Below are 24,414 nucleotides of genomic sequence, written 5' to 3'. Positions count from 1 at the left end.
GATGCAAACCTGAGAGACCCAATGCCCTGAAGTGCAATAGGTGCCGCGAATATGGACATCGGATGCTCCACTGCCCTCACCCTCCGACATATCAACGCTGCCCCACCTGCTCAACCAAGCTCAACGCACATGATGCACGGCATCGTTGCTCCGCCCATTGCTTCCACTGCGGAGGAAACCACCCGACCTTTGACAGCACCTGCCCCGTACAAAAGCAGCAAGACCAAAAGAGCCACAAAGCCGCATACGAGCGCAGGAAAAGCCTCCGGATCAAGCTGGAAACATCACAACCAGAAGAACACAGAAAATCATCGAAGTCCCGGCAGTTCGCTCCAAAGCAAACATCGACTGCTTGGCAGTTGTCATCTGGTCGCACCAACCAGAAGCATGTGCAGCTCCAACAAACTCTCAACCGTGATGACTTCCCCCCACTACCCCCAGCCCAACAGGAGGCAGCAAGACCCCCTCGACTCAATCCCTGGCATCTGGAAGTTCAGGAGAAGTCAGCTCCACCACGTCCACTTCTCAAGCCGGCTACGCTTCTACCAGCGGGTGAGCCGAGCCCGTCCCTTCCCCCTCCCCCGTCCATCCCTATCTCTTACACATCTCCAAATCCCACACAAGTCATAACATCTGACAATTATTTGCAGCACATAAAAGACCGGAATGACCCGATACTTCGGTATCTCGCCGAAGAAATTTCTGCCATTCGCCAAGCATTCGAGCTTATGCACACTCTCCTTAGTAATATTCTACAGGATGACGAACGCATGGAATTCCTCACCAATTCACTCAAACGTCCCCGTCCACCTACATCCACCGAAGAAGCTGCTGCATCCTCTTCCAACCCTCCCGAGAAGCGGGCTAACGTAGCTTAACGATGGCCGCCAACAATAACACCCACATTTTACAGTGGAACTGTAGAAACCTTAACACCAATCGAACCCTCTTAATCCAATGGCTTTTGACTTTGCCTTCGCAACCTAACGTAATTCTCATACAGGGATCGCGTGCTCTTAAAGATATCCCTGGCTACCGTGTCCTACATACGGCTTATGACAGCGATAGTGCCCCATTAGTTAGCACATACATTCGCCAGGATCTTCGATTTGAGGTCATCGATGTCCCCTCCCGTCTTGAGCGGTATCTCACTGCGTTTACTATGTACCCAGTACACTCTCGCCCGTTGTCTATCCTAAATTTTTATAATCCCCCTAAAGAATACACACTTTTCAAGCCACTTATTCACTTTAGTTCAAGGTTGTATCGCAACTGCGACTTCATTATAGGTTGGGACTTTAATGCCCCGCACGTTATTTCGGGGTTACCCACGCACCTTACGACCTGGCCGCATACTCAACGACACTTTAAACGGAGCTCAAATGACAGTTTACAACAACCCCGATTCCATTACTCGCGAGGGTAACAAACATCAACAGTCGACCATGCCAGACCTCACGGCAGGCCGGGGAGCGCAAGATGTCACCTGGAATGTTACAGATGAAAGACTACTAAGTGATCATTACATTATTCAAATCACTATCCCTACCTGTATCCGATCACCTAAACGTAAAATTTCGCTCACAAACTGAGAAATCTTTCGTGATATTCGCGACACCTCTCAGACGAATGGTAATCTTAAGAACTGGACTCAAGCACTCAAACAGGCCCACAAACAAGCCACACAGGAATGTTTCACTTCAGCCCCATCAGAAAACCCAGACCCTTATCTTGTCCGTATCTGGAAGAAGAGAAAACGACTCTTGCGCGCTCTTCGCACCCAACCAAATAATAGTCGGCTAGCCGAGCGCCTCGCTGAATTAACGGAGCATATCAAAGAGCACTGTGCTACGCTGGCCAGGAATCAATGGAATGAAATTTGTAACAGCATCAACGGCAGCCTGGATCAGAAAAGAACCTGGCACCTACTTAGAAAGCTCCTCGGGCCTCATCCGGCTCCTGTTCCCACTCTTGAGAAGCATCATTCATTGCTGGGATCGGACGCCTTAGCAACCCAGCTCCGCGACCTTTATATTCCTCCTCCTCTACCTAGCCTTTATCCAAACTACATGGGCGCCTCCAATGCAGAACTCGATGAGCCTTTCACCCTTTGGGATCTCGAGTTGGCGCTAGAACAACTAAAGCGAAAGTCGGCCCCAGGTGAGGATCAGATTACGTATACACTTATACGAAACCTATCCGACAAGGACAAGGAACATTTTCTGGACATTATAAACTCCCACTGGGAAGAAGGCACCCTCCCATCATCTTGGAAGCAATCCCTTATAACCCTACTACCTAAGCCAGGCAAAACATCTGCCCTTGAAAATCTCCGCCCAATCTCTCTAACTTCTTGCCTGGGAAAGACCATGGAAATGATGGTTCTCAATCGACTTGAGGCCTATTTTGAGTCCACAGATTTCTTTCCTCCTCAACAAATTGGTTTTCGCAAGGGTGTGTCTACCCAAGTCCTCTTTTTCCTCCTAGCTCACCACTTTGACCCTCCTCCTCCTTCCCAGATACAGGCTATTGGCGGTGAGCGCGAACACAGGCGGCGCTGCGAAGAGCGCCTCCGTGACGTCAGCTTAGGGATTCTCGTATTTGTCGTCTGCTCCACTCAGGATCGCTCTCCCTGCTGTTTCTTTGCGCTCGGTCAACGTCTGATGCTTGTCCGCACCAGAATTGGCGTGTGGGTAACTTTTTATCATAATAATAGGCTTAAAATCGCATGCACTAGCTCATGGTTTCAATTAAAGTATAGTTTTGGATACCGCTATGGGAGAAACATTGCCGGCACCACCCCATTCCTTGCGAAGCCGGTCCTGTGCGGAGCGCGAAGAGTCGGAGCTAGGCGTCAGCTTCTCATGTAAGCATTCGAACAAAAGGAACAGTCAGCTGCTAATAACCGACAACAGCGAAAATGGAAGACCAAAACAAATTCTAGGCCTTCAGGGCTGTCGGCTTTGGCAGAAGGCATCACGATTCCCGGTAATCATATGGAAGGTAAAACAGTTTTTGCAACCTTGCCGAACGCTCGAACGCGTTTTGTCACATCACTTTACGTTGTCAAGGCATGAAAGTTTGCCGACATGCGCTATAGACTGCAAAAACTGTAGGTTGAGTTCCAAATTCCCCAGTGTGTATATACGCGCGTGCTGATTCTATACCAGGCATCTAACCAGTATGGAGGTTTACTGAGCAAAACGAGTCACGTCTTCGTTAAATTTATAGTAACACATATATGTTTGTTAAGACCTGGAGGGATATTTCGGAACATTTTGCACAGCCATATCTTCCCGATATTCGTATATGCGTTATAGGAAGACTGCACTCAAGAGGAGGAGGAGGAGTAAGGGGAGGAGGGGAAAACTTTGTTTAACAATTAAATCAATCTGGTTAGTGGGCCGGGTCCTCAGTCCAGGCCAAGAGAGTAAAAGTAATTTTCTTAAATCATAGAACGCCATCCCGAGTAGACTAGGATTTGTTCTTCGCCCCTGGAAGGGTTGAAAAGCAATAAAGAGCTACTTGGAATTCTTCGGTTTCGAGTCTTGTAATATATGCAGGTATACTATTTATTACGTTACTTAGCGAGTATATCATGCCTTCAACACCGTAATCATGTCATCATTGTTCGAGTTGAGGGTCAGTTCGTTATGATAACGATATAATTACGATAGAAATTCGGAGCACAAAAGCCGCCTTCGAGTACTGTAGACCACGTTGTTCAGGGTGCGATCGTGGTGGCGTAGCACAAACCTTCTCATTGTATTTGCATGTGAATAAACAAAGCACACTGCGGATATGCACTTTCTTGCACGCAGTCGTAATGAAAGCCAATTTGTGAAGAAGGGAATGTATGCCATACAAAATGAAGGAAATATCCACACGACCTTTGTGAGCCTCCCAAACATCCCGAAACCTCCTAATAAGAAGTTGGTGACGGCGCAGAAAAATTAATGCGTTGGGCAGAAAAAAAAAGCAAGAAACATTAATCCGATACAAGACAACAACGAAAGAAACAGAAGAAAGCCGCTTTATTTCCTGCTGTGCGATGAGCGTGTAGAGGCCGCTGCTTGGTACGTAGTATTAGACTGTTGAGTCTTCATAGGAGCATCTCAAAAATACTGCAGGGAAGCCTACGCATTTTGAATACTTATCGAGAAGCTCTGATCGCTGATCCTCGCGAATAAGGAAGAAAGGACGAGTTACACACGATCTTCTGACCGATACTCTGAAGAAAGTTGTTCTCTATCTCTTCGTGTATTGCAAACTTGTGCGGGATACAGCTTCAAATTATTCAGATGCGTCAGAAGCTGGCAAAATAACTGAGTCGCTAGAAATACGCTTTTTAATGCACTACAGCAACGAAGCGGGCGATTTCTAGCCCAGGCACTGTTGCCCCTCACAAGCGGAGTGTAGCAGACGACAGCGGCGCGAATCCCTAAGCCGACGTCAGAGCCAGGGGGCGCCACTCAAAGATCTCACCGCCAATAGTGACCCTGGATGTCCGCAAAGCCTTCGATAACCTTGCCCATGATCCTCTCCTAAATATACTTGCTTCTACCGGCTGTGGGCCGAAAATGTACGGTTACATTGCTGCATTTCTGCGCGACCGCACCGCCAAGTTCCGTCTCCCTGATTCGGTCTCCGATCCTTTTCCCATCACGCGTGGTACTCCACAGGGTGCTATTCTCTCACCCACCCTTTTTAACCTCGCAATGGCGCCCCTGTCTCGTATTTTAGCATCGATCCCGAACCTCAAACATACATTCTACGCGGACTACCTTACTCTTTGGTGCACATCTGGGTCTCCTGGGTCAGTGCAGGACACCTTGCAGCAAGGTATCGATGCAGTCTCTAGGTATCTCGACACTGTAGGCCTGTCTCCCGCACCTGAAAAGTCTGAATTGCTGCTGATTGCGAAAACTCGCTATCAGCGCCAACATAATCACCTGATCACACTCACAATGGTAGGTCACCCCATCCCTCGCGTAACATCCTGTCGAATATCTAATCAGGCTAATGTGGCTACAACAGTTAAAGTTTGCCATCAGCTTACCCATCTAGTGCGCCGCATTGTCAACAAGCACGCGGGGCTACATGAGGGTCAAGTTAGGCAGCTAGTACATGCCTTAGCTCTAAGTAAACTTCTTTATACAATTCCATATCTTTCTCTAACTTGTCACCAAAGACATCAGATTGAGGTTGCACTTCATATACTGTATAAGACCGCCCTCAACGTTCCAGTTAATACGTCCACTCAGCGCCTATACTCTACAGGGCTGTTCTTGCCCCTGGGAGATCTTCTACAACAACATAAAGACCGGCAAATGGCGCGTCTTTCTAGCACAAAACAAGGACACAGGATCCTTCACCAAGTTGCTCTTAAGCCTATTGACTTGCCTGTCAATCACCCCTCCTGCACCGCTCCCAGATAACCTCAGGATAGCTCCCATCCCAAAAAACGTTGCAGCTGATACCAATCCAGGGAGACGATGTGCTCGCGTTGTCAATCATGCCCATCCTATTGATTCTACGATCGTCTACACGGATGCATCACGGACGCATGTCGGAGCAGCCGCATATTCCATCGCAAGTGGCAATGAAGTAGTGACACACACCCTCGGTCCTTTCACTAATCCCCCACCTACAGCGACTCTAGAGACCCTCCCAATAATCACCAGTATTCAGGACATCTCATTACGGGCCCCTAACCCCTCAGGATATACCATATACACTGATTCAATGCAAGCTATTCGCGCCATACACATGGGTAGGATTCCTGAAGAACTGCAGTATGATCTACGCAAAGCCTTAACAAAGCTACGTCCCCACACTGTCACACTGAGGTGGATTCCTGGTCACGCTGGAATCCCAGGCAATGAGGTTGTGCATAGCCTCGCCCGCGAACTTCTGCACCGGGCGCCTGGGATTCCCTGGCCTTATCCACCGACGTGGGACACTACTCTCCACTACAAACAAGAAATAAAGCTTCACTACAAGAACATCACAGAAACTCTTCGTACACTTCCTGTTCCAGACAAATCTCTAACAACCACGCAACTCCGCATTCTTCGACGCGTACAGTTAAATACCATCCTTACACCTCCTCGTTCCTTCCTCTACCGTATCCGACACTCACCAGCATGTCCTAAATGTCCCGAACCATACGCTAATTTAGAACACTGCATTTTCGCCTGCCCCATTGCAATTCAATCCCCACATTTTCCCCAACCACCTCCTTCAACGTGGCGGACTGGGCTAGCCTCGGACCAGCTCTCGGACCAGTTGGCGTTGGTGAACCTGGCCCAGGACATTCTCGACGCTTAATGTTGCGTTGGAATAAAGTTTTTTCCTCCTCCTCCTCCAGGTGAACGGCCTTTTCTGTATCTGGTATATAGCAGCGAATAATAGTTAACTGCACTGCGAAGATTTTTTTTATTTTTGCATTGCTGCAAAAATAAGGGTCACGAGGAAACTACACGCATGCTTTACGCTTTTTTTTACTTTGTATGAAAAGAAGGCACTCATGAAAGATTTAAGTGCGGTTTCTTCCCACCCCGATCTCCCATCATCCCTTCCTTTCCATTCTACTTCCAAACTCGGGCCGCGGCTTCGAGCAATAGCAAAATGGCTCCCTGCGTTTTTTTTCTTTGTCATGTAAAGGTGTTTCCATTATTCTACTAATCCTGCAGGCGAATTTTATATGTTATGGCGGCTGCTATTGCGCTTGTATTTCGGAGGGGGGGGGGATAACGAAAAACTCGACGATTACTCTTTTATATTATTATAAAAGTCACTACTGAGCTATCATTTAACCCATTGAACTTCGGGGGGGGGGGGGGGGGGGTGAAGTTAGCGATAGTCTCCCCCCCCCCCAAAGAGGTCCTCAGCTTCTTATTTTAAATGCGGAGCATTTCTTCAACTCACGATGTTATGCGTCCGTAACTCGGCGTCCGCACCAGGGCAGCTGCGCCCTCACCCCCACTCCTCCTCGCCCTCAACACGCTTGCAACAACAGGTGCAGCGCGCGCTCCGGCGTTGCAAGCACCGTAGCAACAGCAGGTGCGGGCGCGTCGTGGCGTGACGGTGGCGTGATAGCGCGCTCTCTCTCCGCCTCCTCTCCCTCTACTGCGTTCGTTGGGAATATAAACCCGGGTGTCGGCGCGTCAGCCGCACTCCAGTTCTGCTTCGCTCTCTTCTCGTCGCGGTTGTCGCAGTTGCTAAGCGATGGAAGCAAGACCTTCGACACCCATCGCCACCGCCACGCGCGTAACGCCGCTAATGCTCTGCATTTACTCGTGCCCCTCCCGCGGGGGCATGTCGGGGTCTTTTTTTAAAGTATCCAACTTGCGCGAGGTCACAAACGTGTTACGACAGACAGAAATGCGGGCATGAGTCAGCCATTGCACGGCCTAAGGGGCGCCAAAAACCACTTTGCCGCAAAGTAATTTGTGCGCAAGAGTGTTACACCGCACACGCGCACAAGCCGGCCTGGTTAACTTATCACCTTCCCGCAGAACTGACTCCAGGAGGGGAGGGGGCCGAACCATGTGCACTTGTTTTGAAGTCGCTTCCTTTGCAAGTTGCCGATGCCCGGGGCGTCTGCAAAACAGCCGGTCGGCCCTGGCTTGCCGCCTTTGCCGATGCTTACACTGCGTGGAGGCTACACGTGTTGGCTTAGTGCGGCTTCCTTGTGTCCCACTGGACTGCAGGCCGCACGCTTCCCCACCGGCCGCCGCATGTCCACGAACTGTGTGTGTGCGTGCACGCACTGCTCAGGACGCATTTCGAGAACAGGGCGCCGGCAGCTTCCGAGGCCTCACGGGTGTGTGTTCTTTTGCCGTTTGCGTATCCAAGGGTCCTTTCTGTACGTTCCGCGTGCGTCAAGACGAACTGTTTTAGACCATCGACTGATTTGTAGTGGCGGTTCGACCTTTGACGTGACGTTATGCGTGGAGCGCAGGCTTGGAAAGAAGTCAAAGATCCTCAGAGCTGCAATAAAGCCTCTTCGCCCCTAACTGATTTCGGAAAAGGGGACCGCTACACCTACATGCTGCGGAGCATCGAATAATAATGACAAGTGCCCTCTTATTTCTTTTTTTACTGCTTTTTTACTGTTCTTTACTGTCTTTTTATACTGTTTTTTTTGTATCAACATTCGCCCGCGCCGCCCCCTCCCCCCCTCCCAAACCAGTCTCTGGCACCGCTACTGTGTCGGGGCAAACATACGAAAGGAAGGAATGGCTTTATACACTAACTTACTTACTTTGAAAATCTCAGTGAACAGCGCGTGCGCTCCTGGATGCGAAGGACTAAATATTCTCATTCGGGTCTATCCTCTTCTACCTTGCTCAGTGGCTAAGGCGTTGCGCTGCTGAGCACGAGGTCGCGGGTTCGATTCCCGGCCGCGGCGGCCGCTTTTCTGATGGAGGCGAAAAGCAAAAACGCCCGTGTGTACGAGATTTCGGCGCACGTTAAAGATCCCCAGGTGGTCAAAATTAATCCGGAGCCCTCCACTACGGCGCGCCTCATCGCCTGCGCTGCGTCGGCGCGTTAAACCCCACAATTAATTAATTAATTAATTTAATTCCAGAGGGGCGGGGGGGGGGGCAGCGACGTAAGGTTTTGATAACCACGTAATGAAATGGATTTGAAGGACAGCTCCTTTATTTCTCTTCCCTTCTAAGTTCTGTTTGCTCCCTCCTCCTCTTTCTTGAGATGTTTGTCGACCGTTATATTACTATTTTTAACGCATTTAGGCACCAAAAAATGACGTTTCCACCTTGGCCTGGACACAGCCTTGTCGACTGAGCGCGACGTTCAGCACTTTGCCAGGGAGGTAATTTAGACCAAAAAAGGACTTCATAGACTGCTATAAGTGCACCACACCTGCAGGTATGGCATAGTTAGTAACTAAATTGATAATTGTAAGGCACCAAATTATGGAGGACAATAACTCATCACAGAACGAGCCAGAAACATCGGTCAATGTTCTCGTTTCTTTACTTATGTTCTCTCGTCTTTACGTCTCCTATCATATGCCGAACAAAACAATTACAAGTAAAAAAATTAAGAAAACAAACGTAGAATAGCGTGGGCTTAGATCATGAGGACGGAATTTAAAAAGTGGGTCTTTTGGCGGGGGACAATCGGCACTAGCTGGGCCAATGTGTCTGGGGCTTGTGGGTACGGGGCTTAAAACGGCGTAAGGGGCTTAAAGAGCGGGGCTTTTGAAATCGTGGTCTTTCGTGCACCCTGCGAACTCGTCGCTTCTCTCTGCTGAGACTTGAACGAGATAAGGACTCCGAAGTCATTTAATTACACTAGACTTACTGCGTCTGCTACTGGCTCTGAGTTTGTAGTAAATGTCGCCAAACGACGAGCAAAAAGTCGCCAAGAGTTGCCTTTTTTTTACTTTACACACTGGACATCTGCGGCAATAAACACATATATAAGCCTTTCGCTACGATAAGAAGCCTTTCGACAAAACGCATCATGCCCAGCTTTGCTGACCACGCATCTAAAGCACTTCCAGTGTTCTAGCCTTGTCAGTGCTGCACTGGGAAGTCTAGTACCGAAAGAGGGGGGGGGGGGGGGCGAGGAGGTGCAGCAGCAGTGGTAGGAATAAGGCTCAGGTGTTTGACATTAAAAAAAATGCCTGCGGCGGCACTGCAACTTACTTGAACGCCAACGCTGAAAGCGTTGTTTACAGGCAGATTTGTCACGTTTCCCGTATTTGAACTCACTTTGTGCGCTTAATCTTGCCAATATAGACGTAACTCATAACTCGAACGAGGCTTTAACCGATTAATCGCCAGATATTCGCCATGTCGCCATTCATAATTTTGGGCGGCCAGGGGCCTCTCAAATTCGCTGATTCGGCGAAAAGTAGCCACTTTACACACTGTGTGCAAGATGTTATCAACACTTCCCAACACAAAGAGGCAATGCTGCCCTTTGCAATCATAACGACCAGTTTTCCCTTAGCCCTAAAATCCGATTTGTCGACCTCAAGATGTCCAGCCCGGATCCAACTGTACGAATCACGTTCTGCGCACCAGTCGCTCCCATATAGCGTCAGTTGGTTTACTTTAAGTTAAACCCGCATTTGGCGCCGTGCCTTCCCTTGTGAAATTCCTGGGATCCGAGAGGGCTGGCGCCCAGGTGTCGGGGGACTGCGGCTCGGGGTCCGAGCTCACGCTGTCAAAATGGTCCGGTCTTCAGAACGAATGGCTCGCCAATAAACAACGGCGTCGTGGCGGCCTTCAGTTGTTTCCAGGAATGAGTAAGGCGTCTATTCACGCCATGCAGCTGGTGCCCCGGCGCTTGGGCTCTGGCAGTCCTATCGTCAGTATCATCCCTTCTCTGTTGATTGCCGCCTTTCTCGGGCACAACAGATGTGCCGCCTGTTCTGTGGGCTTCTCGAATTTCGGGCACCGGAGCAGCCGACGTAAACAGTCGTCAGAAGCACCGTTAACGCATCGAAAGCGTACCAAGCCTTCGCCGAACGCGGCCACTCGCTTCCGTCCGCCGCTGGGAATGGGGCGGTTTAGTCGAGCGGCGGTTTTGGAAGTGGTCGTCGGGTACGTCCAGCCTGGCAAACGGCGTTCCTTCTGGCGATGTACTTGTCAAGGCAAGACGAATGCGGCCTGGCGATAGCAGCTCAACGCGTTGCAGCGTTTGCTGAGGCAGAAAACAGATATAGAAAAAGGCATCCTCTGGTACGACGTACACAGATGTGCCGACCAAGTTTACTGCATCGCCACTGTTAGAGCCGCGCCCTGAAGGGAACCGCGTAGCTGAGGGCCTCAGCGGGAACCCGTGCGCTTCTTATGATCCTGCTCTCCCATAGCGTGGTGAAGTGATGCCATGGGTTCAGCACACACAAAAAAAACATATTCTTTGGCGGACACACAAACACTAGAGAAATGCACTAGGAATAAACTTGAACGATAACAAAATGCCGCACACGCGCAACGCGGAGGAAAAACTAATACACAAGTCCGAACCAAAGTTCGCGCGGAAGGGAAAAACGAGGGGACATGTTCCCGTTCCCGTCTATTCGACGCTGGGCGGGATGACGTCGATGGAACGTGTGGAACGTCGGTGGAACTTCGGCTGTTGAGACGCAGTGATCGCAGGTACAGAGTGTCCATGACCGCGCTCGTTCTTAGCCACTCTAGGCCTCGCCCTGAATGTTGGCCCGGAACACGCCTTGGGGTCACGCCAGCGGGAACAGGCACTCCGCGTTGCAGCAGAGGGCCCCCGGAACAGCTCCCGGGACGATTCTCGGCGCACGGCGCAAGCGCGCTCCTGGCTTGACCTCGAACCACCTGCCGAGGAATCCTTGAGCCCGTTCCTCCAGCGCTGTCTCGTCGCTCGTCCCTGCCGGCACACTCCCCTCTCGTGCGGTGGTGGTGGTGGTGGCCCGAAAAATGACGCACACCCAATTAGGGGGATTGGCCAAGAAGAGTTGTGTTACAATCAATTATGCGAGGCAAGATAATGGAGCAGAAGAGAGAATTTGGTCTAGGTTAATGGGTGAGAGAGAAAAACATGAAAAAAAAGAAAACAACAGAAAGAAGAGTCGGAAAACTATAGTAAAAGTCAGCCTAATCGGAATGTTTTTAACACTGCAGACGAGCTGTCTCCGAAATGAAGGCGTGGATGGCGTTGCACACGTCCCTATGGCATCGACCCAGCCTAGTCCCCCCCAACGACAAAAGCACCGGTACAGTCAAAGGCAGTCCAAGACGTAGCAGGGGAATCTCCAGCAGCCTTCTCCGATGGTTAGAAAATCGGTGGCAAAAAGAAAGAAATGCTCTTCGGATTCAATTTCTTGGCAAAAGTGGCACAAGGGGAGGTTATCAGATTTGCCCTATATAAATACCGATGAAGTGGCGGCACACCACAACGAAACGAAGTCAGCAATACTTCACACAAGCGAGTTTGGCATAAACTTCTCTTCCAGCGGTACCTGAGGTGTTCCAGTTCAGGAGAAGTGTTCAGACCATGATCGGAGGCATCTTGATTGAACAGGTATTGGCGATAACGTGCCAACAACACGCAAGAAAACGGGGGGAGAACCTCGACGATCGGTAAAGCCAAAGCTGTTTTAGCTAATATGTCAGCGGTTTCATTGAGGGTTAACCCACAGTGACCGGGCAGCCAAACGAGCCAGATCTCCCGCACGTAAGTGGGGACGCAGGAGTAAAACGCTTTGAGAATAGGATGTAAAGTTTCTGAGGAGAGAGCCCTCACACGGACAACGAGTCGGTGAGCAACATCACGGAAGAGTTCACCGAATCAAGTTTCAGGATTGCAAGGAGTAGAGAAAGAAATTCCGCATAACAAATGGGGATGAAATCTGGTAATCGCAATGAAAAGGACCAGTTCAAGTCGGAGAGAAAATACCCGCCACAACCTTTTCGTCTTTTTTCGAAGCGTCAGTTGCAATGACCACGTGGGATGGATATTCGGACCTCTTCCCCCCGCGTGGTCCCGCTCGTCGTCGTCTTCCCTTCCGTCGCCGGCTGGCCTCCGTCGTTTCCTGGCGCACTCTGGCGGCCCGGGGATGTCAATCATCACAACTGGAAATGGGCTACCATTGGCTGTAGTGGCTGCAGTAGTTATGGCTGCTGCATTAACAGTTGCTGTGTTTGCTGGAGCTGTAACTGCTGCTGCTGTATGTGCTCGATGAAAGGTTTCATCCATGTCGGCAGTGCGCTGTCATCACCACACCAACCATCAGGCAACGACGGGTTTTTGGATCTTCCGGCGATGAGTGCACCCCCTGTTGGCTTTCCGGATGAGTGACCAAGAGATTGAGTCGTTCGAAGCCGCCCCACTTGCTCTTGTTCCTTGATTCTTGTTTGCAACACCAATATTCGGCGTCATCGCGTTTTGATGCGTTCGTGGTATTCGTCTTTGATCGCCTGAATCGTCCGTTGAAGGTCCGCCTCCGCTTGTTCACACTCACGCTCCAGCTGTGCAAGCTCGGCAGTTAGATCGAGTGGCGACTGTGTGTTCCGCCACGCACCGATACCACCTTGCCACACTGCGGCGTGGTGCTCGGCGGTCACAGCTTCCTGAAGTTGCTGATGTTTTTGTTTTTTCCGGCGGTTCTTATGTCCCCGTCTGCGATTGTTGTTTGAGCGCCGTTTATCTCCCGCCTCACTGCAGGAGTCGCTGCTCTCGGACGACGCAGAGACAGCGGTCGTGTAGTCAGTGACATCGTGAATGGAGCTGGACTTCGTGTTGGCGAGAGGTGTCGTCTGGCGGCTGCACGAAATCTCTTCCACACCTGTGTTCTTTACACTTGATGCCGGTCGGAAGCTGACGCGAGATGTCGATCTTTTCCTCTGTAGTGAACGGGTTCGAGAATGCGAGTCGGCGTCCCCTGGTTTGTCAGTCGATAGCCATGACTGCGAAAGGCGACGCCGGCTCCGCCCCTGGCGTTCTTTGAGCTGCTATTCTTTTCTATCCCCGTAGGCCTTGTTTTTTGGGGCAGGTAGGATCGACGGCGAGGTGACCATTCGCCTTACACTGCTTGCAGTACTGTTTCTCGGGGGTGCGGCTATGTGGGCATTCCTCACCTTCTTGGGTGTGCGACGCATTTCCACATCCAGAACACACGAAGTGCTGGGCGGGGCACGTGATGTTCTTGTGTCCGGGCATGTGGGACCTGCGGCATACGAGGGCTCTTGGTTGATACTGTTCCACCCGTCGAGTCTGCCCCCAGTATACGACGGTTCAGGGTGGCACTGGAGCGGCAAAGGTAATAAGTACCATGCCGCGGTGTCCCATCGCTCGGGCAGCTAGCATGTCAGCAAGTTCACACTGCAACGCTGTCATAAGCGTGTCATTTGACTCGTCGGGCGTGCAGTTGAAGATGACCCCTCTCGAGATTTGGTTGTTAGGAACTTGGTATGCTTTCACCGGCAAGGTCGGTCGCGTGTTGAGCGGAATGGCCAACATGCGCAGTAGTCGCAGCGCCTGCGCCTCGTCGCTTGTTCTCACCAGAATGGTGTTGGACCGCCAGCATGTGTTGATATTGAGAAGTGGGAGCAGTTGTCTGTCTTGGGCGGCACCGCTTATTCCCCTGTGTAAAAAAAGATACCTACCTCGGACAGATGGTTAGTGCTGACTCCAACCACAAGAAAAAAACCGGCGCTGAATAGGCATGGTCTAAGGAGCATTTGGCCAGCCCTCCCAAATAAGGCAAAGTAAGCTACACCTATCACTCAAAAGAAAACTCTACAACCAGTGCGTACTGCCGATAATGATACACGTAGCTGAATCTTGGCGCTTTACTAAACAAATGGAAAGCAAACATAAGTCGGCTGAACGGGCCATGGAACAAATAATGAGGGTAAAAAAGCGACGGGACACTTTCCAACGCCTCGTGCTAGAACTTTACGCGTATTAAAAGGATGCACTGGGACAATCGTTTTACAACGCCTCGCTCTTGAACGTTTCATCTCCATTTACGAAAACGCGCACTAAAAGAACACACCAGGACACTTGTTTTTTGTTCGCGCTTGCTTTCTTGCTTGCTTCTATTTCGCCCCGTACTCACTTTAATTTTCAAATTTCCAGTTCCCCGGCTCGAATTCCCCTTTCACTCCACCTTAGTCCTCGTAACTGGGATGTCCCGTATATCAGCGCGCCGTGTGGAAAGAGAGAGACTTGCACTCTTTCAATAGTACACCACATGCTTCACCACTCCCCAGGTTTCACTTTAATAAAGATTTCCGGCATTTCTGTTTGTTTTGCTTCTACATTCCCACTCGTTACAATCTTTATTTTCTGCAGTGCAAGGAGAATAGTTTACCTTTTGAACGCTTGCCCTTCATTGCAATGTAAGTTGAAGGATAGGCCAAAACAGGTTTCAGTATGAAGAAATTTCATTTGCAGTGCTGACACAAAATATACGTTTTCCGTCTGTCGGCACTATAGTACCTTCTTGTCGATAAATTATTATGCACAAATTAAGACTGGCCACCGAGCTGACGATTAGCATCTCAAGCACCATCTACGAGAGCAGCCGCGATGTGCTCCAGGGAGTAGCTACCGTAATTATTTTCTGTCCAATCGGGACACCAGCCTTGTCGTTGGTTTTAAAAGCGTCCAAGAAATGTTTTTCACTACCCCTTATACAGTGTTTGCGGTGGGCCGGCCTGGGCGATATCTTGAACGACGCTACATCATTCGCCATTGGTAACAATTTAGAAGGCGTTTCTCCCCGTGACGTTTGCTGGTGACCACGCGCATAGGCGAGCGTCACAGCGGATTGATGGGCGAATGGCTCAATTATCTTCGCGTTTCTGTGTGAATGATGACTTAGCTGACAACTAGAAGTTATGTTTCAGCAGGTACAGACTACCAGGCCACAAAACTTGCACAAATACTACCTTGTTTCGAGCCCTGTTTTTGGCGTCCGTCGCCTATATTTCTTTTTATGCGTTTCGTCCAACATGGAGCTATTAGACGATTTGACGACATTTTCTTCTATATCTATGTTCGTAATTAGAGTTACAAAAATCTTGCACCTGTAACATCATGCAAGCGGGCACAATTTTTTACTTATTTTTGGTATTCTAATGCTTCTTTTGCAAGTGTGTATTTAAAGCATACGCTAAAATATTGCCGTGACACATGCCTTTTGATTTGTATACACGCATTTTGTTACCAGCGCCGGGCCGCGCCCTGCTATCTTGTGCTAACCGGGGCATTTGAACCGGGGCATTCGGCACAACCATTGAATGTTTGCGGAGTTCAATTTTGCCGCGTTCGCACTGCTACGCCAACTGTTGGGAGTGTTGGGACATAGCACTAGAGCACCAAGCGCGAGACTCAGGCGCAGCCTTGTGTGTATTTCGTGGTAAAAACATTGGTTTTAAGGCGTTTGTTTCGTAATATGCTATCGTAAAAATCGAGCACACATCTACTTGTAATAACCAGAATACTGAAAACACCAGTTCTGCATTTACGTTATCCCTCAAATAAGCGTTATAATACCGTTTTGCTGAACAATGTCGAGAAATATGACCCATAATTCAAAATATTGTAGATTCAAAATGTTTGCCTAAATAAACCGGCATATTTATATCATCTCGGTGCACAATGGGAGAGAGGGAGAAAGAGAGAGAGAGAAAGCTTTTAAAGGATAAATCCGATATGTTTGCCGGAATTTAAACACCGACATGCTACTTGGCGGTGGAACTGAGCTTCAGTTTGGCGCGCTCGCTGTTCTTGAGACTGAGGTATGGAGTTCCTTATTAAGTCCTATGATGGTTAGGGTTTGGGTGAAGAGTATAGCGTCCCGCTCTTTGAGACCCTGGCGTCTGCTGCTTACGCGAGGAATAAACAGGGTGACTTGAAGTACTGTATCCCGTAGTTATTGGAGGGTTGCAAGGCCTGCTTTTCCCTGGTGTTTGGAAGATATTCTTACCTGCTGTTTATTGCTTTGGAAATGCGCCTTGTTGTTCGCCTACTGAACCTGTACGCGTCCAGATAGTGATGTCTTCTGCGTACAACGCATGGATTATTCCTGGCGTATTTTTCAGGAGAAGGTGGTAGGCTTCGCATTGCCAAGTTGAAAAGCATCGGAGAAGTGACAGAGCCTTGGAGGGTGCCTTTTCGTGGTGTTTTAGAGTTGCTGTGTGTAGGTGTCCCGATCCCATTTTGGTCGTGGGGAAGGTGAAAAAGTCGTGCACATAACGGTATATTTTAAGGCGAAGCTTTAGTGTTCTCACTGATGGCGTCAGTAACGCGAAAATGCCCTACAGGAGAGCCAGCGTTCTCTGACGATGACGATGAATGATCGTGGTGAAAGTGAAAGAAAAATTCAGGGAAGCTTGCACCCCCGCTCAAGACTTGAATGGCGGAGCTGTTGTTGGTGATCATTGACGGACACAGAGTTGGGTTTTAGTATCTTTGTGTTGTCGTGCTTGACGTCGGCGGCATGGCATTTTAATGAGCTTATGCTGAGCAAGGCCAGAGTGAGCTCGTCGTTGTGGCTACTTCGTGCGCCACACTGCTAGCGCGACTTATCGTCTATAGCGGATGCTTTGCACGACGAGCCTCTCAGTGCGAACCGCGGCAGTGCGCGGCAGTGCGAATCCGCGGCAGTGCGAACTACCCGCGGCCGGGCCATGTGGAGTCAATGATCACCTACAGCAGCTTCAACATTCAAGTCGCGGCTCTTGCAAAATGCAAAAATATAAAAAGGTAAACATTTTACGAAAATGAACTGAAGTCAAAAATACGCCTTTATACAGGGTGATCAAAGTTAGGTCGTCAGTTATTTTTAAAATGAGATGCTTGGATGTACGTGACGACCACCACTATAGTGAGGTTATGCGCCAAAGGGGACACACAATGAGGTGGTAACTATTGATGTCAGTGGCTTAATTGACTAAATTGATTAATTAGCTTTTTAGCGGCTGCAGTAAGCCGGCATGCTTGCATTGTAAAGTTAGAGGCAATCATGTTTCCCCGCAGTTCCATTTGGCAGAATTCTGCTAGGTAATCCGTATCCCGAGATATCCAACTGCGAAGTTTAATTGCCGTTCGTATGATTACGCATGCAAGACAGTGAAGACCGGCGCAAAGCTCCTCCCTTTTGTGACGCGCCTGCTGTGTACGGTGTTTAGTTCGACAACGGGGTGGAGGCACACGAAAAAGTGTTAGCTGGCACCCTTTCAGTCTTGGCTGGCGTTATCGCAATCTGCAGTACTCGGAACTGCTATGGAAAAAGAACGAAGGGGAGGTGCTTTGCGCCGGTCTTCACTGCCTTGCATGCGTAATCATACGAACGGCAATTAAACTTCGCAGTTCGATATCTCGGAGTACGAATTCTCTAGAACAATTGTGCCAAATGGAACCGCACGAAAACACGATTGCCTCTAAAATCTCAATACCAACATGCCTGCTTACTCCAGCCACTAAAAAGTTAATTATTCCATTTTAGTTCATTAAGCCACCGACATCAATAATTAGCACCTCATTCTGTTTCCCCCTTGGCTCATTACCGCACTGTAGAGGTGGTCTTCACGTAAAATTAAACGCCTAATTAAAAAAAAAACTCTTGACTTAACTTTGATCAACCTGTATTTCTCCTCCAATAAACGGCGATGAAATTTAGAACGCCTGTGAAAGAACGCTGGAAATACGAACACAGAAATCGACAAAACGTACCAACCCAGCACCACGCCTTGTTTCTTCATAAAAATGCATAATTTTGGCAAAGTAAAGGCGCTTAATCATTACAGTAATGTAAATTTATTAAATCGCTAATGGAAACAAAACAAAACTTAAAGACAAATAACAAAACGTATTTGGCCACTCAAAGCTGAATCTGGGACAATGTAAACAAGCTGCGTAACACTGATACGCTTTAGTAAACAATACTCCGAATTTCTGCCGCATTTTATTCTGCTTGATTTGTGCAGAAGTCAGCTGTGTTCAACTACTTTGTAATCTCCTTCTATTACTCCCGATGGACGCCACAATGTCACACTTTTCGCAGTTTTAGCTCCTGCAGTAGGCACTGTATCTGATTCAAGCTGACAAACACTTATAATTACGATATTTTCAACAACTCACACATTGGTTCTGTACGCACATTACGCAAAAGCGCTACTCGGCTACATTGTCGAAAGTGCGCGGCCAGCTGTCGTCCACAAAACGCGTGTCCGGAAAGCATGCCATCTCTTTCACCGTAACTCTCGTCGCCCGCTCGGTTCGTATTACCTGCAACGCGTTTTATTGAATGTGAATCCCAAATAAAAACACAAAGGAGAGAAGCGCGCACAGCGACTGCGACTTCTTCAATTCCGCATGCTTGGAAACGTACTCAGGGAGCATGCTCTGGCCCGGAGTTTGTTCGCCAGCGCCTTCTTTAGAGGATGTGTCGGCATCTTGGATAGGGACTCTGCAAGAAGTGGCTGCAATGAGTACAAGTGTGCGCTTAGCATACTAGTTGCGAGCAGATTAGTCAGGGTTAGTCTGCGAGCAAGCTTAGCATACTAAGGGCGAGCATACTACTTGCGAGCAGGTTAGCAGGCTAGCCAAAGAAAACGCTTTCACTTGCTCATGTCGTAAGACTACGCACAAGAATTCTCTGCAACTATTTGCAAACTAAAATATCGCTCTTAATCACCCTCATAAAAGGTATAATATTTATTTCATTGTTCTTCCAAACGAAATACAGTTTTTGTGGTCGTGGTTGCCCGGTCGTTCTTCTATTTGCATCTGATGTTGTATTCATATTTGCGTTATCTCCTGTACGTTGGTTTTGGTTCTCACTCTAGGCGATAGTCATCAGTGGCAGTGATATATGTTCTTATTGATTTGCGTGACCAATTGTTTTTCTGTTGCACCACCCAAGTAGCTGGTGAAACTTTTGTTGTATTATTGTTGTACTATTGTTTTGTTTAACCGACTGTCCACGTTAAAAGCTTTTGTTTTGCTTGTGTTTCATTTTTATTGCAGGCCCGTGAAAACACATATTCACGGTCCCTGATAACGATGATTACGTGAATACTACAATTATTATTACTACTGCGTTGAGAGTTTTATTTTTGTTGTTCTTGTTCCGCCTTAAGTATATGAACGCTGCTGCACTTCAAAAGCACCCTGATAGACATAAGAAAAATCCAAGTGCTTATCCTAAAACGTTTCAAACAACTTTGCTCCTCTTTCCTTGCAGTGCGTACTAGGCCAACACCCTTCTCGGTGTGACACGCTGAATTACGGATGCTGCACTTGTGTACCCTACAACAGTAAATCCGCATCAAAGGGAAATGTAGGCATTTGTGTAAATATAGCAGTGCAACAGCATTCAATAAAGCGATGATTCGTGGCTATTAAAAACACCATCTATAACATTCCCCGATCTCGTTCTTATTTCGTTATAGCAACCAGTTTTGTCGCGTCTACCCAAATAAACACAAACAACGATTTTTTTGCATGGTGCGCATCTGTTTTATTACTCTTGCAACACGGTACTCTGGTTTCCCCAAAGTTAGGGTCAGTTGGAACATCTAAACTCAGTATTTCAGGGGCATTTTAGAGCTCGGCTATTGCTTTAGCCTCTCCGCCACCGTGCTCTACTGCTCGTAGTGTCGAATTCACTACCCGGCATTACTGATTGCAGGCATCACCCGGAAATGCTAACTCTACGGGGAACGCAAAAAGCTTCGAATTATCCGAACCTATAATTAAACAGAAAGCGCTGATGGAGGCGAAAAGCAAAAACGCCCGTGTGTACGAGAGTTGGGCGAACGTTAAAGATCCCCAGGTGGTCAAAATTAATCTGGAGCCCTCCACTACGGTGCGCCTCGTCGCCTGCGCTGCGTCGGCGCGTTAAACCCTTGAATCAATTAATCAACAGAAAGCGCATGGCCATTATGCGCAACACCTGTACTTTCTTGATTTTGTTCAGAATCTCGACTTGCATGGGACTTCGACCGTACGGCATGGTTCGCCCTGATAGTTTCGGGTTATCGCTAAATTTCAAGCCTGAAGCGTCCACCACGCGCACCGCTCACACGTAGCTGTGCGCAAGGAAGAAGGTTAAGTATTTGAAAATAGAGAGAGGCATACGCTTGCGCGAGTCTAAGTTGACCAGCCGCTTTACGTCTGTGCGCCGTCTCAGTTGCGATGGCGCCGACATAGTGCGGAGAACGGCGGTGTTCTGGCGCATGAAAACCTTGAATTTTGTCGAGAGATTAAGGTCACCTTTATTATTTATATTCGAAATACCTTGCAATCACCCGATGCAATGACTTCTAGCTTTGAATTATCGAACGTTTGGGATTTCTTCTCTTCAAGGAAGAAAGGAAGGATGCAGAAGGAAGCTTGAAAGTTAACCTGGCTAGAGCCTAGTTTGCTATCCTGCACGTGGGAAATGGAAAAAAGGTAAAAGGAGGAAGGAGGTAATGAAGAAAAGTTGGAGCAGACAGGTATGTTCAAGTTCAATAATGGCCCCTAGAAGCTTTAAGTCTAGTTCCGTGTTTCATTTCGTCGCCCATAGAAAGCGTAATAGTTTCTTAGTCGCCTTGTGAGCAGATGACAGAGAAGGCCAGTGACACAGAATCTCCTCCTCCGAAACAGGCCGCCGGGAGTCCGAATTCTTCAGTGCTGACGACATTTTCTTTCTTTCAGGCGGGTAGCGTGTACACTCGCATAAAACGTGGCGTATCGTTTCCGGCGTGCCACATATTTCGCACTCCTCACTTGCTGCCATTCCTATTAAGTATGAGTAAGCATTTGTGAATGGCACCCGCAGCCAAAGACGGCAAAGAAGAATTGCGTGAGACCGTGGGAGGCTTCGTGGAGGCTTCATTGCAGGTGCCGGTCGAGGGCACCAATACGTGCACATGTGAATTCTTCTGTGGACCATTGAGAGATTGTGTTTTCCCGGGCAAGTATGCGGAGGGACTTGGCAGCATCCGTCCTAGACAATGGAATGTGTATAGTCGTCGCTGTTTGATGCGCTAAACGGGCGGCAGCGTCCGCGCTTTTGTTGCCGACAATGCCGCAGTAACTGGGAAACCTCTGCTGGGGGCATCATGATCTGCCTGGGCAGCACGGTCATACACCATTCTTATTTCTGTCAGCTGTTGTTTATGAGGTCCCCGGCACAGAGCTGACTAAAGTAACTGAAGTGCAGGCTTCGAATCACAGAAGACCGCTCATCTCCAGCAAGTACTTTGAACTTTGAGCATGAACTTTGCTCGATGGTGAGAAGGAGGAGGAGGAGGAAAAACTTTATTGTGAGCCTGGTGATGTGGGAGTGGCCCCTCAGTCCAGGAGACCATGGGACGACCTTGCTTTCTCAGCCCTGGACACCAGGAGTTGCTGTGCATCCAAGCCGGCGCTGGTCGTCAGGTTCTCCCACAGCTCAGGGAGAGGAAGGGAAGTGGGTAAAGGTGGGAGGGCTGGGTTGTGTGCGCACCCTAAGAATATGTGTATGAGGGTACAGGGGTTAGGGCAGAATTTACATGTGGCAGGGTATTGGGTGGGGTACATCCGATGTAGCCAAGTTGGGTGAGGAAAGGTGTTTGTTTGAAGCCTCCGGAGTATTACTTCTTCTGTTTTAGTAAGCTGCGGGTGAGGAGGGGGAAAATGTTGTCTTGATGGGCGGTAATGTTGGGTGATGTCTTGAAATGTGAGCAGGGGAACGAGACTTGGTGTTTCCTCAGAGGCCTGGGAGGAGAGTTCGCAGGCTTGTCTATGGGCAAAATTATTGCCCGTTAGTGCGGAGTGTCCCGGGGTCCACACAATGTCGATCTTCGTGCTGGGGGCGTGTTGAGCCAGGAGGTTCTACGTCGTTGACGCCACTTAACCTGATAAAAAGCTGCGACAGACGACTTCACAGTCCGTAATTAGAATCGTTGCGGGTGTTTGAGTGATGGCGAGGGCCACAGCGAATGCTTCCGCGGTACAGATAGATGGGGTCTTGATTGAGGCACACGTGATGATCTTGTCCTTAGTGGTTGCTATGGCTAAGTGATGGGACGGATTGGAGTAAGGGCTGGCATCTGTGTACAAAACATTAAAATTGCTTCCATAGATTTGTTCTTGGGCTTGGCTACGGGCGTGTCGACGACCGGAGTGCAAAGTGGGATGCATATTTTTGGGAAGAGGGCGGACACGAATGGATTGACGCCCATTATGGGGAAGAGGTTTTCTGTCCGTGGTCTGAGGAGTTGACATTTTGAGGTCCTGTAAAAGTGCCAGTGAGAAGAGTGCCACGAATATCCGTAAATTATGTAGCCGGGGATGTGGTGGGATTCGCTATATTGAATTTCTTGAAAAGTGACGTGATATAGCAGCACCGGCTGATCCCGACGACGTTACCGAGTGGTCGCGGTATACAGGGTGTCCCAGCTATTATGCACCAAGATTAAAAAAAAGAGTGATGGCGAGGCTCGAAGAAAACCTAGTGCATTATGTTTGCAGTACTGTGGAGAAGTGGGCAGCATTTTTTTCGTTAATGAGATCTAACTAATTAATTGTAATTAATTATCTAACTCGAGAAGTACTGTCCTAATCACTAAAGAGTCATTGAGGCACTTGTAGGTACCCACGAGTGACATCTAACTGCGTTACTTTCGGCGGCGAACTAATTGCGTACTCATTTATTCTGACTGATAAAGAAAACCCGCGAAATATGAAACATACCACGTGACGGCGCCTCCGCGCACATCGTAAAGCAACGCCCTCAAACAGTCTGCCTCTGAGTTCGCCAGAATTAAATAAACAAAAGAAAGAAGAAATTGCGACCGAATTTGTACCTTACTTGCACACACGCCCCGCGAATCTTGCTGTTGCTGCTCCTTCCATGCATGCCATTATCCAGGTGATGCGCTGTCTCTTCGTGCAGGCGACAGGGGAAGCAGTTACTTTCAATCAGCTTATTTGGAGACGCTGCTTTACAATGCGCGCGGAAGCGCCGCCACGTGGTATTTTTCCTATTTCGCGGGTTTTCTTTGTCAGTCAGAATAAATGAGTAGGCAATTAGTTCGTCGGTGAAAATATCACAGTTAGATGTCCCTCGTGGGCACCTACAAGTTTCTCATTGAAATTTCAGTTATTTGGACAGTAATTCTCAAGTTAGGTAATTAAGTACAATTAATTAGTTAAGTCACATTAACAAACAAATTACTGTCCGCTTCTCCACGGTACTACAAACATTGCGCACTAGGTGTTGTTCGAGTAACATCATTGCTCTTTTTTTAAATCTTATTGCATGATAGCTGGGACACCCTGTATATGGGTTCGTTAACTGTATGTCTGGTGCAGGTGCGTCAGTTAGCTGCTGCAGGGATGGTATTGAAAGATGGAGTATTTTTACTCCTGAAATATCTAAGCACACTCGGGGCTGCATCACACACCACAGCGGAATGAGCGGCTTCATCGCAGGCGTATATAGTTCGATGGGATGCTGGTGTTGTGGGCAGCTACTACCCTTGAGAATGACGCCCAGGGATGGGTCCCTGGTATACCCGCGAGGTGATGGCCCGCAGGCGGGTGAGATGCCGAATATGTGTCCTGAGGGTTCCGAGTGCACCGAAGGTTCCCACTGGGTGATTTTGGCCCGACGCAATGGTCGCTGCTGGGGACATACACCGAGGTAGGCCAAGACAGGTTCGCAGGGCCTGAGCTTGTATTCCCTGAAGTGACCGAGTGGTTGTGCGGCCCCCTCCAGAAAGGATAGGAGCACTGTACCACAGACAGCTCAAGAACAGTTCGTTGTAGAGCTGTAACGTCGACTTCATTGGTGTCACCCACGTCTTGCCGCCGATGAGTATGAGTACATGTACCCCTGCAGACAGCCCCTTATTTATAACATTTACGTGAGCGCCACAAGAAAGGTCACTGTCAACATCCATGCCGAGA

At 48.8% G+C, this 24,414-nt stretch overlaps 1 long non-coding RNA gene across 1 annotated transcript in view; it reads left to right on the top strand.

The window, feature by feature from the left end:
• Positions 1-19,864, top strand: part of LOC144177785 (uncharacterized) — a 46,621-nt gene extending 26,757 nt beyond the window's left edge. Inside the window, exon 4 of the long non-coding RNA XR_013323853.1 lies at positions 19,718-19,864. This is a non-coding gene — a long non-coding RNA (uncharacterized LOC144177785). The remainder of the gene's footprint in view (positions 1-19,717) is intronic.
• Positions 19,865-24,414: the final 4,550 nt, after the last annotated feature.

Source organism: Haemaphysalis longicornis, unplaced genomic scaffold (assembly GCF_048455015.1).
Source record: "Haemaphysalis longicornis isolate Haplotype H1 unplaced genomic scaffold, Haemaphysalis longicornis Haplotype H1 scaffold_31, whole genome shotgun sequence".
Lineage (NCBI taxonomy): Eukaryota > Metazoa > Arthropoda > Arachnida > Ixodida > Ixodidae > Haemaphysalis > Haemaphysalis longicornis.
Note: the sequence above shows the minus strand (reverse complement) of the source record. Positions and strands in the feature narration are given on the sequence as shown.